Here is an 11,604-nt window from a genome sequence, read left to right as displayed (position 1 = left end):
TTGATTTTTGAAATTTTGCTTAAATAGTACTAACTTTTAACGAAGTGTGATTTCACTCAATTCTACTAAATAAGTCAAATAATTTTGGTGCCTTTCTCTGAAACCTTTTGTTAGAGAAAGTTGCGAGTATTGAACTTGCGTATTTCGCTAACTTCTCTTTCACTCAAATTTTTTGCACTCACTCACGGCACGAGTGAGTCTCTACTCAATATATGAAATCACATACACATATACACATAAGCACCCTTAAATGTGTACTTAGTAAATGTTGGTGACCGCCATGCTAACATATTATTATAGTGAAATTGACGACGGCGATTCGGTAATTTATGTATGCGCTTTCTTGTTGTATTTGCTGAAGGAGCACACACAAGCGATCAAACATGAAAGTCTGCCGAGGATAAGCCATTTGCTTTAAATGTGTGCGCGCGCTCAGCTGCGTGTGTGTGTTTGTGCGATTTAGTTGGCGCACGAGGATATCCGCTCAAAGGACCTTTCAACGCCACGTCTTTATAAAATACGATAGCGTTTATCACCTACTCACAAATCGCCACCCCCGCACAAATCTACACTCGGGGCCATTTGCTGTTTGCACAGTGTCTGTCCTCTGACGGGCGAACGGTGTGACTGTCGTTTGTTCGGGCGGTCGGTCGGTCGGTCGGTGGTTCACTTGTGCGCTGCACGTAGAGCGCGCGAAGGAGGCGGGGCGCGCACGTTGGTTCTTTCGCTCGTTCATTTGCTCGCTTCTACGTGTGCACTGCGTCGTTGTTGTTGTTGCGCTTGCTGTTGCTTTGCCTGTTGGAGCACACGCGCCGCCACTTGGTCTTCGTCCTGCTTGCGTTGGCGCCTCACCACCGCGCGCTGCGCCGCATTTATGGCTCTGCCTCTTAGCACACATTTATATGTGCGAACGTGACACAAACACTAGATTAATTTTTAAATGCTTTTTTATTGGTGTTCTTCGGGGAGAGCTTTGTGTGTCCTCCCCGCCAAGCGGCGAGTAATCGTGCATAAAGTGAGGCGATCCGAGCGGTTTGTACGTACAACCGGAAGGACGTACGCACACCGAGACCGAGAGTATGTTGCCGTTGAGTTATGGCAGGTCCTTTCGTGTAACTCTTGTTGTTGTTGCTTCTTGCAATGCGAACGAGTGTTTTGTTGTTGCCGATTTCGTTGAGCTCCTAACTTCGATTTCTAGCAAAGTAAGTGCGGAGAAGGCGGTTTGCTTAGACAGGCAGCAACATATTGTTGTCAGCGAGCATAAAATCGAGATGTTTTTGGGCAACGCAAGCGCTTCCACCCTGCACCCGGTATTTATTTTCGTTGCTGGTAGCTGTCGTCGTTCATCATTTGCTGCTGTTAATGTGTAATTTCGCGTGTTCGTAGGCGGCGGAAGTGCGACGAGTGTGAGTGTAATTTGGAGCGGAAGTGAGAGTGCAAAAACGGCTTTAGTGAGTGTTTTATGCGGCGCAGCGGGTTTTGAGACGAGTGATACGGTGACGGAGTTAGGAGTCACATAGTAGCCTATGTGAGTAGATGAAAGCCGTGAGCAACAATTAGAGTGTAGGAGCAGGAGATGGTACTTGCTGCCGCTTGCTTCGCTTGCTGTGGATTTACGAGTGCGTTTTCAGTCGAGTGAAGAAACGGAAATCTATTTTTCTGTTCGCATTTGCATACACACCCTATAGGAAAAAGGAAAAAGAATTTAGAAAGTTTTTTTTATGAGTTTGCTTTTACTATAAAAAAAACTCTAGAGAATTCTAGAGAGAGATCTACAATTTATGGATCTACCATCTGACTAGGAGTAGTCTATATAAAAAGTGCTTGAAAATCGTAGTGTTGGTATCAGAGCAGAGGATCTTAACACCTTCAGTAGATTGACTCAACTCATTTTGGTTAATGTTTGGCTATGGAGAAGCTCAATGCTAGACTCGTAACAAAAGACCTAAACTTTTTGGAAAAACAACGTCGAGTACATTTATCAAACGCATCATTACTGGTGAAAAGGCAAAGGTCAAAGTAGGGGAGGAACTTTATAAGTTTGAAAAATTTGCGTCAACCACAAACAGAGATGTTCTTTCGCAAAAAAAGTATCGTTGACGCTGAAAGGCCACAAAAAAGTAGAGACAAAAGATTTTAAATTTTTTTCCCACTCAGATTAATTCTAGAATTTCGTCTTTTTGAGTTTTGGTATTTTCGAACCGAATATGCGAAGAGGTGAAAACCTTCTTGAACCAGAGATCATTTTGAGACTAAGTAGAATTTTGTCAGAATTAGAAAAAGCGGGCGCCAAGTTGATCTTTTGTATGAAGTTAGAAGTCCACATTTTGCGCCCCTGACCCAGTAAACTAAGTTTACTGCCGCATTAATTATAAGAAAACTTTTTTCCGTTGACTATAAAAAGTTCCCTCATAGAAACATATTCAGAACAGCTTTCTTTCCCAACAGGGTATGTCTAATCTGCTGAGCGAGTGACTTCACGAACAGCAATATCACTAGACAAAGCAACAATAGCAATAAAATAAAGTAAGCGCCGCCATTGCTGCAGATAATCATGGAAAAACTCGAATGGGTAAAAGGGATTTTCTGGTATGTAGCTCGGCTTGACTGAGCTCGGTCTCAATGTGGCAAATGCGCAGAGTGTGGCAAACTACGGCTGTGCTGCCAGCTTTATAGACGATTGTTTTTTTGCTTTTGTTGTATTGGTTGTGCACAATATATGCGGTGTAACTGTTTTATTTGCTCTGCTTGTCTGCTGTTGTTGTTTAAAAGTTTTGCGTTTTTGTTGCTGTGTGTCCGTGGGTTTGTTGTCGGTATTGTTGTGGTGATGTTTTGCTCGGCTTTGTGTTGTTTTGTCGTAACTTTTCAGTTTTTCGGCGCTTCGTTCACTAAGCGTAGGAGTATATATATGGATGTGTAATTTTGTGTGTGTGTATATATGCATGTGAGTCTATAGATGGCTTATCCTGCAGCGTGTTGGTATATATAGTTATGTAAGCTGTAGGCTTGGCCGCGGGTTGTTGATACTTTCGGTCATTGGATTAAGTGGTTCGAGCTGTTGCGTCTTTTTTGGCCCAAATTAAATTGAAAATTTTGCTTGATTTCAATGATTTCGTTAATCTAAATGTTCTTTGTTTGTATTGTGTGCTATATTTTGTGTTTCAGATGTTCGTTCTTATATTTGATTTGCGCTTCCGATAGTTTTGTTCGACTCAGTGTATCTTGGGTTTTCTCCGAGTGTTTATTATTGTTAACTACTTTTTTTCATCATTTCCTTAAGTATTCACAAAATCTGTATTCGAGCTCATAGGGAAAATTTCTCCCAAAATATTTTTCCGAAGAAAAAAAAGAGCAAATTTTTAATAATTTGGTTAGATCTCGTCGAATGTAAATTCCTGGTAGACATATTCGGCGAATCCCGATCGTATCATGTTTTTTATGAATTATTTTTGTTCAGATAAGAATTTTGTGGATAGCTTATCTAGGTCTGCGATTTCATGCGCTTTCACATATCTGTAAATCTGAAATTGTGTTCTTATTCTCTTTGAGTTCACGCCGAAATCAAATATTGTTGTAGAAGTGACCTGATATTGCATCAACAGGGCTCTCGCAGGTTAGAACGCCGGCCCATTGTGATATCTAAAACTGTATTGATCATAAAAACCCTCATAAATCGATTAAGCTCTTTTAGTCTATCGCAAATTTGTTGAGGCGTCTCATATCAGTTTCGGCTAACTCTCCTGGTTCATCGACGAGTATGATTGCTGTAATGTTTCAACCTAAGTCTTGCAAAAGCTGGACCATGGAAGAGAAAGTGCCTGGATGTTTCCATCTCACCTACCTCCATACAACTTTGACAATTTGATAAGATTTTTAGCCTTACTACATAAATGCCTAATGGGCAATGTCCAGTAATACCTCCAACAATTCCGAACCTTGCTAAGAGCAAGTAGCTCCGTAGATCATTTGCGTTCTACTTCAGACCAAAAGGAACGCGCAGTCACACAAGAGCTGATCAGCGAACAACGCCTGCTAAGCTCAAGAAAGGTAAATAAGTTCAGTGTTAGAACGCAAGAGGACAACAGGTTGAGGTCATTTTCTGCCCCCAAATGAAAGTAATGTTTACATAGTTATCCACATTAAGAGAGGAGTTCTCTGATGTTCTCATATTGCTCCAAGTTCTTGCTCATTTCGGTGCGTCATCGTCCATGTTTCTGCGCCCTATAATAGGATGGGAATGTAACAGATTTATAGAGCGTATTTTTTGTTCTTCGAAAGAGGGATCTGCTTCTCAATTGACTACCGATCACAAAGTAGTACGCGTTGGCAAGAGTTATTCTGCGCTTGATCTCCAAACTTAGCTTGTTGGTGGTGTTTATGCTGATACCGCGATAGACAAAGTCCTTCACTTTTACAAATTTAAGGCTTATGTTGTTAAGGCTTATGATGTCAATTTCATATAGAAGAAGGTCTACATAAGGGAATCGTCCTGTCCAAAGCATCTGCGTCTGGTATCGAAGAGGTCAATTTGAAAAGCTAATTTTCTTTTGCAACACCCTGTATGTCATAAACATTCATCTGATATTTGGCACATATCCTAAAGTGGAAACGGTGACTTCAAAAAACTTCAAAAGGTCATGTCGTCATGATTTTCAGCGATAATTCTCAGCGTCATTGTTTAACTTAAATATGCGAAGGAGACTTGGCAAGCCATTTAACTACGATCTACATAGAGTGATAGGCAGAAATTGCTTGCTGAGGATACTACAACAACAAAAGAAAAACCGGAAGTTTAACGATTATAGCAGTCGCCTTAAAACAACACTAACAACAACAACAACAACAATTATAAGAGTGTAAACGATTAAGAAAGTCACACCAGGCATTTGTATACATACTTATACACATATGAAGATATGTGTGTGTATATATTTACATAGTTGTATATAATGTGCACTTTTCGCCGCTGCCACTACGGAAAATGGCCGATAGCGCATTAACTTATGCTTCTGGGGACTAGAATAGCGAAGTTAGGTGCTATAAGAAGAATAGTGCAGAGAAGAAAACACGAAGGTGCAGAAGAGGAAGACAGTCATTGGAAAGTTGGCTGGCATGTGATTGTGTCTACGTTGTATATGGGGCAAGTGTGGTGTTGTGACAGCAGTGGAGAAGACCCTCACCAGTGGAGAATAGACGCGGAGTAATGACAACCGCGACGTTGCAAGACGTTGCAGACGACGGAAATAAGCGGGCTTTTGGCAGGAATGAGATATATGGGTTTGTTTTGTGCCCAAGCAATGTGCGAGCTATTAAAAACGCCTCGAGCAAATGGGTCGAACGTACAACGGTCGAACGACTGGTACTGGGACGTAAGGCGAGCTGTAACTCGCAAGGCTAAAGTTATGCTGTGCGCTCTGCAAGTTGGCGCACAAATAAAACGAATTAAAAGCAAGAAGAAGAAGTGAATAAAAAAATAAAATAAAAGATATAACGCTGCATATTTTAATAAATGCCGCCGCCGTCGTCACCGCCGCCACTGTCAGCAGTCAGCTAAATGAAAAAGTAGAAGAAAATAAAATAAAATAAGTATGATATGCTTAAAGACGGGAGATGAGCATTTAAGTTGACAACACAGGCGGCAAAGGATGAAAGGCGCATAGTGGAAAAGCTGTTCGGGCGCGAGGCGAATGTGTAATGCTTGCCGGCTAAAATGAAACTTTGGCTGTGCTGGCGCTCTCATCGCCGCGGAGTAACGTGTTATATGCTTCTCGGCGTTTATTGGTTTTGTGCGACAATAAAAAAAAAATACGGTATATCACATGGTAATGGCACACAGAGCGGAACTGTTGTGGGATGAGGAAAGTGTCAAGTGCAAAAATATTAAACTGGAAAACATATATACAAATTTTGACTCAATGTCAGGCGATGTACTATAAGTTATACGGAATTTAAACAGAGGTATGTTGTATCTCAAAATAGAAATCATGAAAAAGTATATTCAAACATTTTTTTTTTGTATTGTAAATACTAGAACCTGCCAGTAACCGTGTTTATTCCTAACAATATTCGACCGTCGCACAGTGCCAAACCTTATATTGGATTACAGGTTAGGCAAATCAATCTTTCCATAAAAGTTTTTAAAACATTTAGAACCCTCTATTTTTCGGATAACAACAACAAGTGGATAAAAAATAGACTTGCTAGTAGAGATTTTGCACTTATATCTATTTGAAATACAGTATATTTGAAACTATAAACTTTGCAGGTTGTGAGTATTTCATTAATCGAATAGTCTAACCTTGAAAGAGCTAATGACTTGCTGAGCTGCCAACTATTACTGTTCGAGCTCCGATCTCCTTTCCAAAACCTAAACTATAAACGCAGCAACAAACACCTACTATTCTATTTTCGTTTGGTGATACTAGTACATATTGTATTTCACCCACGATACTCTCTGATCAAATTTGACTCGGACTGGTCCATTTAAACGCGCTTTTCGAATCGATAAACATTTTTCCTGTATTGATTGCAACACTTTTTTACATACGTTCGTGTAATGTTTGATCACAATAATGATGGAAGCATTCAGTGAAGGTCGTGAAGTCATCGAAAACCTGCCTCATGCGATTCGTCAATAAACCGCAGTCAATGTCGATAAAATCGAAGTTAAAGTTTTCAAAACTGACTCTACACATTATGGTTAAAGTTTTGGTTATGAATCGTATCAAATTTAGACTCGTACCAAAAGATCTGAATGCGACTTTACATTCTAGAAAGATTGTGACTGAGTCTTGGGCTAAATACGAAACGTGTGACTGTTTTTTCCTTTCAAGACTGGAAAATCCGCTTCGGGGAACGCGTGATTAGTCCATTGAAGTTATTCGCCGAAGGCACTGAAGGCTTTCCCAGCCGAAGCTTATAACAACTATATGGGAAACTGGATTAAGCGTTGACATGCTTGCATTGGCTTACGAGCTAATATTTTTAATAACAGGAAATTTCTCATTTTTCCTTTTAAAAATTTTAAAATTTTCTTAAAAATATTGAATTTTTATTTCCATAGATTTTTCCTTATCCTTCTACTCTCTAAATAAATGTCTCCTAAAGTCGGCTAACTGCCCCACTGTGTGAAGTATGAGATCATAAGTGTTGGTAGGATTTTGGCTCAACAAAAGTGTGATTCGGTAGCGTTTATAGCGCAACCCGTGGCGGAAGCACTGATAGCGTTATTTACACGACCATACTGTGCTGCTGTCAGATTTGTTGTTGTTGTTTGTCTTTTTGTTGGCTTTGTCTTACAAATTATATTTTTGTTGTGGATATTAAGTTAATAGGTCGCATTTAGCGCCAGTTTCATAGCCGCATTGCTTACGGCTATGATGATATAAAGCCAGGATTACACTATGCAATATAATATATTGTAATAAAAAGCGTAAAATGTGTCAATATACATATTTTTAAAGTTCATTATAGTGTATTTTTGTTCTTATTTATTAAACATGAAACATATAATCAAATATTTGTTTTTTATACATTTTTCAAAAGAACAATTTATTAAAGTGACAATTTAAATTTAAAAAAAAAATTTCTCAATTTTATTAGTTGCATAATATTTTATTTCTTTAAATGAGTTTTCACATTTAAAAACTCAGAAACTCAATTTGCAAAATTTCTGTTGACATTTGATATCTGGCTTAATAAATTGCATAGTCTACACCCACGCTAAAGCACCACATCACCCAGCGCGTTATTAGCGGTTAGCATTACAAGTCACGCTCGGAGTTGCGAGTAGCGGACTAAAGTTAAAGGGATAATATGTAATCACACAGACACACACACACACACAAATGTAGGAAAGGATGGTGGCATAAATATAAAGGGTTTCATCATTTCACGCTCGCTACTACTATTTTATGATTCGAGTGGTTGTTATCGCTTTCGTTGAACTGTCTCGCAATTAAGGACATAATGAGCACGGTAAGCACTCAAAGGATAAGCAAAAGCATATAAAATGCAAGGCAACGTGTCGCAATGTGTCTGCGTATGTGTGTGTAAGATTGTGGTCCACTCACCTTGTCGTCTTCATGTATATTTATGCGAATGTGTGTATCTGTGTGGTTTTCTGTGTAAAAAAGGTGAGCATGTGTGCGTATGACATGCTGACTTTCAAGCTGAAATTCTTTTCAATGTCAAATCGGAAATTGAAGCGTTGTACTTTCTTTAGAATTTCAGCTGAATGCCTTAGTTTGTACGCTTGTGTGTGTAATTTTTTGTGCTTTTGCTGCTCGGTTATTTCATTCATTTTATTTTACTCGATTTACTCGACTTTGTATGAGTTCATGTCCTACGCTGGCTTTTATTATTATTTTCATTATTTTTAGTTAGTGAAAATTCCAAGCTGTCTGTGGTATGTGACATAGATAAGTGAAAATCGAAATCATACACACAAACATACAAATAAAGTGATTTGAAATTAAATCATATGCTCGTTCGAGAAATTAGAATGTAAAACATCATTTTCGGTAGTTCATGTTTTAGCAGAGAAAAAAGTTGTATAAATCTCTAAAAGTAAAATTATTTTTTATTTATGGAATCAGACTATATTCCAGAATATAGCATAGTCTAATGTAAAATTTATGAGATAAAATTTTTTTGACAAGGGAGACCAATATATATACTTTTAGAAAATTACAAACAGCAAAATTTCTTGATGACGTCATGAACGAAAGAAGTGAAAGACTTTATATACAATTACTAAGATAGTCAAGGACCTCCGAAAAAAGTGTCTGACGGCGAGATTTTTCTGCTTAAAATTATTAAATCCAAAAACCAAAAAAATGCAGTATTTTTAGAGAAGAGTACAGGTAATGCGAGAAGAACTAGTCAAAATTTTGATGTTTGAAAAATTTTTTTAAATTTTCTTTGGTCATTACCTGGCAGGCATAATATATCTAAGAAGGTCGTGTAAATTTTTAAGTCGATCAGTCGAGCCATATCGGAATAAGTTGCTTCACCGATTTTGAAAACAGTGTTTCGCGTGTTTAATGTTTTGAAAACTAATGACACTAAGAGAAAAACCTCATATTTCATAAACTATTTGTCGGATAAAATCTAAACTTTCGGTGAATGTTCTCAAATGTATGTACATTCGGTATACATACACATGCAAAAAATACGATAATAAATAATTCAAAAAATAGTCCGGCAGTACTCTCGATCTCATCATCATATCATCATATGAGATGAGAAATTGAATTCAGATGACCCTTAGGCATACTTTTGAAGGACATTGGTGCAAAATAGTATATTTTATTAATCCGTGTCAGAAACTTCAGAAATTATGCGCTTTGAATGTCAAAGCAGGATAAAACGTAGTCATTAATATCAAAATAAAACTTACATGAAGATCTCTTGGAGCTACATTAATTTTTTTATTATAATTTGTCTCCTTTAGTTCCCATTATTCGCCACTTTATTTCATTCACCCGCAATTTCCTTTCACAGTTATAGCAGTTTATTAAAATTTATTATATAACAACGCTATACGAACACATATGTGTATGTACTAAACGTCCTTTTATTGTTTGCCCCATACCCTTGTAGAGTCCTTCTCAAGCATTTAGTATTTACATAAGTTCTTTTCAAGTGTATACCCTGCTAAAGAAGCAGCAATGACTTCTTAAGTGATGTTGCATTATTTGCAGCCAACATTTATACTCACATATATGTATGCTTGTATATGTGTTCTCTTTGTTCGCGCATAGCATCTTTATAATCGATGATGATTGTTTGTTTGCCTGAGTGCGCGATAATTTATTGTGTGTGCTTGGCTTATTGTGTGGCATTTGTCAATGTTGCGTATACGCCACCGCCACCGCTTGTGCCGATTTGTATGGCGAAATGCCTCTTAGCATATGCGCGCACACACACACACATGCTATTAGATATTTTATTGCTGTTGTGCGTGTTATCAATTCGTTTTTACGCTTGTCATTGCGCGTTAATAGAGAATTAATTGATTCCGTTAGTTCGCGTGCGGCAGGCAGTTAAGCATCTTATGTTCGGTGACCATAATTGCACATGTATGCGTGTACATGTGTGCAACAAGCTAACATATGATTGTGGATATGTTGCTACATTTTAATAATGTATTAAATGACCTCGGAGTGTCGTAATAAATTTTATTAAATTATGCCTTTACCAATTTGGATATCCTGCTCATGTCCTGTTGGTAAAATATAATTGTTGAGGGGGAATGAAGACTTGAAATACGGAGTGTTGGTTTGTATAAAATTCAGTTAACTTATTGTTGTTTATAGTCTTGTGCCCAAGTAACTAGGCTAAACTGTTACGAAGCTTCACTAATGTAAGCATTGAACTGACGACATTTACGAGGACGAGCTTTCCTTGTTTCAAGGTATATTACAATAACCTTCTATGATTTTGTCAGTGACACTTGATTTAATATCATATAATATTAGGCGTCAATATGGCATGTGATTTATGAGATCCTATAGCCCTTTGCGTAAGGAGAAGGTTTTATAAGGCTGCTTTAGAGCCATGATTGAACAAACAGCAATAAGTATGGTTGTAGTTTGATATGAATGCAGCCATTCTACTGTTCTATATCATTCTATTCAACTCCATTAGTACATAAGTACATTTCCGAGAACTAATGTTTACGCTAAGCTCTGAATAGCTCTAACTCTAGCAGCCTAGACCGTAAACGTAGTTTTACTCATAAAATTTAAATTGGGTCAATATGTCATTTAAAGAGGCCATAATTTGTTGTCATGCCTACCAAAACCCGGCTCATACTTCATTTACATCTAAATTATTTATACAAAAAACAAAGCCGGCAGGTGGTGCTGAATGCTGGTTTGAACGGCCAAACGCTTAATTCGGACCATGACAATTGCGTCATCTAAAGGAATCAATCGCCAGAATCCGTCAGATTTGGTCAAAAGGAGAGAAATTTCGAGTCATTAGGATTACGTCCGACCACACACATCTATAGAAACTCGCTAAAAGTTCAGGGGGCTCGGTTGGGAGGTTCTTATTCATCCACCTTTTAGTACCGTGCGATCCACGATTTTTAGTCAATGAATTCGCGTAGTAAATAATACATCTGTAAAAAATCGTTCCAACATAGAAATATATAATACATTATATATACAAACATATATATAATTATTATAAATAAAGGCAGACACGACCTATCACAACAACAGTGAACTTAAGCTTTGCACTATTCAGTAATCAATCAGTTATTATAATGACTAATACTAAGTACATATATACATACATATGTATTAGTAAATTATGCAGATTTATGTGACGTCAAGTGCAAATATTGAAAAGAATGAGAAATCTCAAAGTATAAGTACATAAATATTTATACATATGAGACAAAAGCTGACTTGTATGTGATGCTATATGAATATTTTCGTCGAGTAATTCAAAATGTTATGATTCTCTCCGCTCTATTTGTTGTTGTTCATTAACCTATAAAACAGTGTTTTTAATTGTTTAGCTTCGGAACGAATCGCTGGAAAATCCCCTACTTCATATAGCAATCAGGAAAATCCAGTATTGAGAATACAA

This window comes from Bactrocera oleae, chromosome 5 (assembly GCF_042242935.1).
Source record: "Bactrocera oleae isolate idBacOlea1 chromosome 5, idBacOlea1, whole genome shotgun sequence".
NCBI lineage: Eukaryota > Metazoa > Arthropoda > Insecta > Diptera > Tephritidae > Bactrocera > Bactrocera oleae.
Note: the sequence above shows the minus strand (reverse complement) of the source record.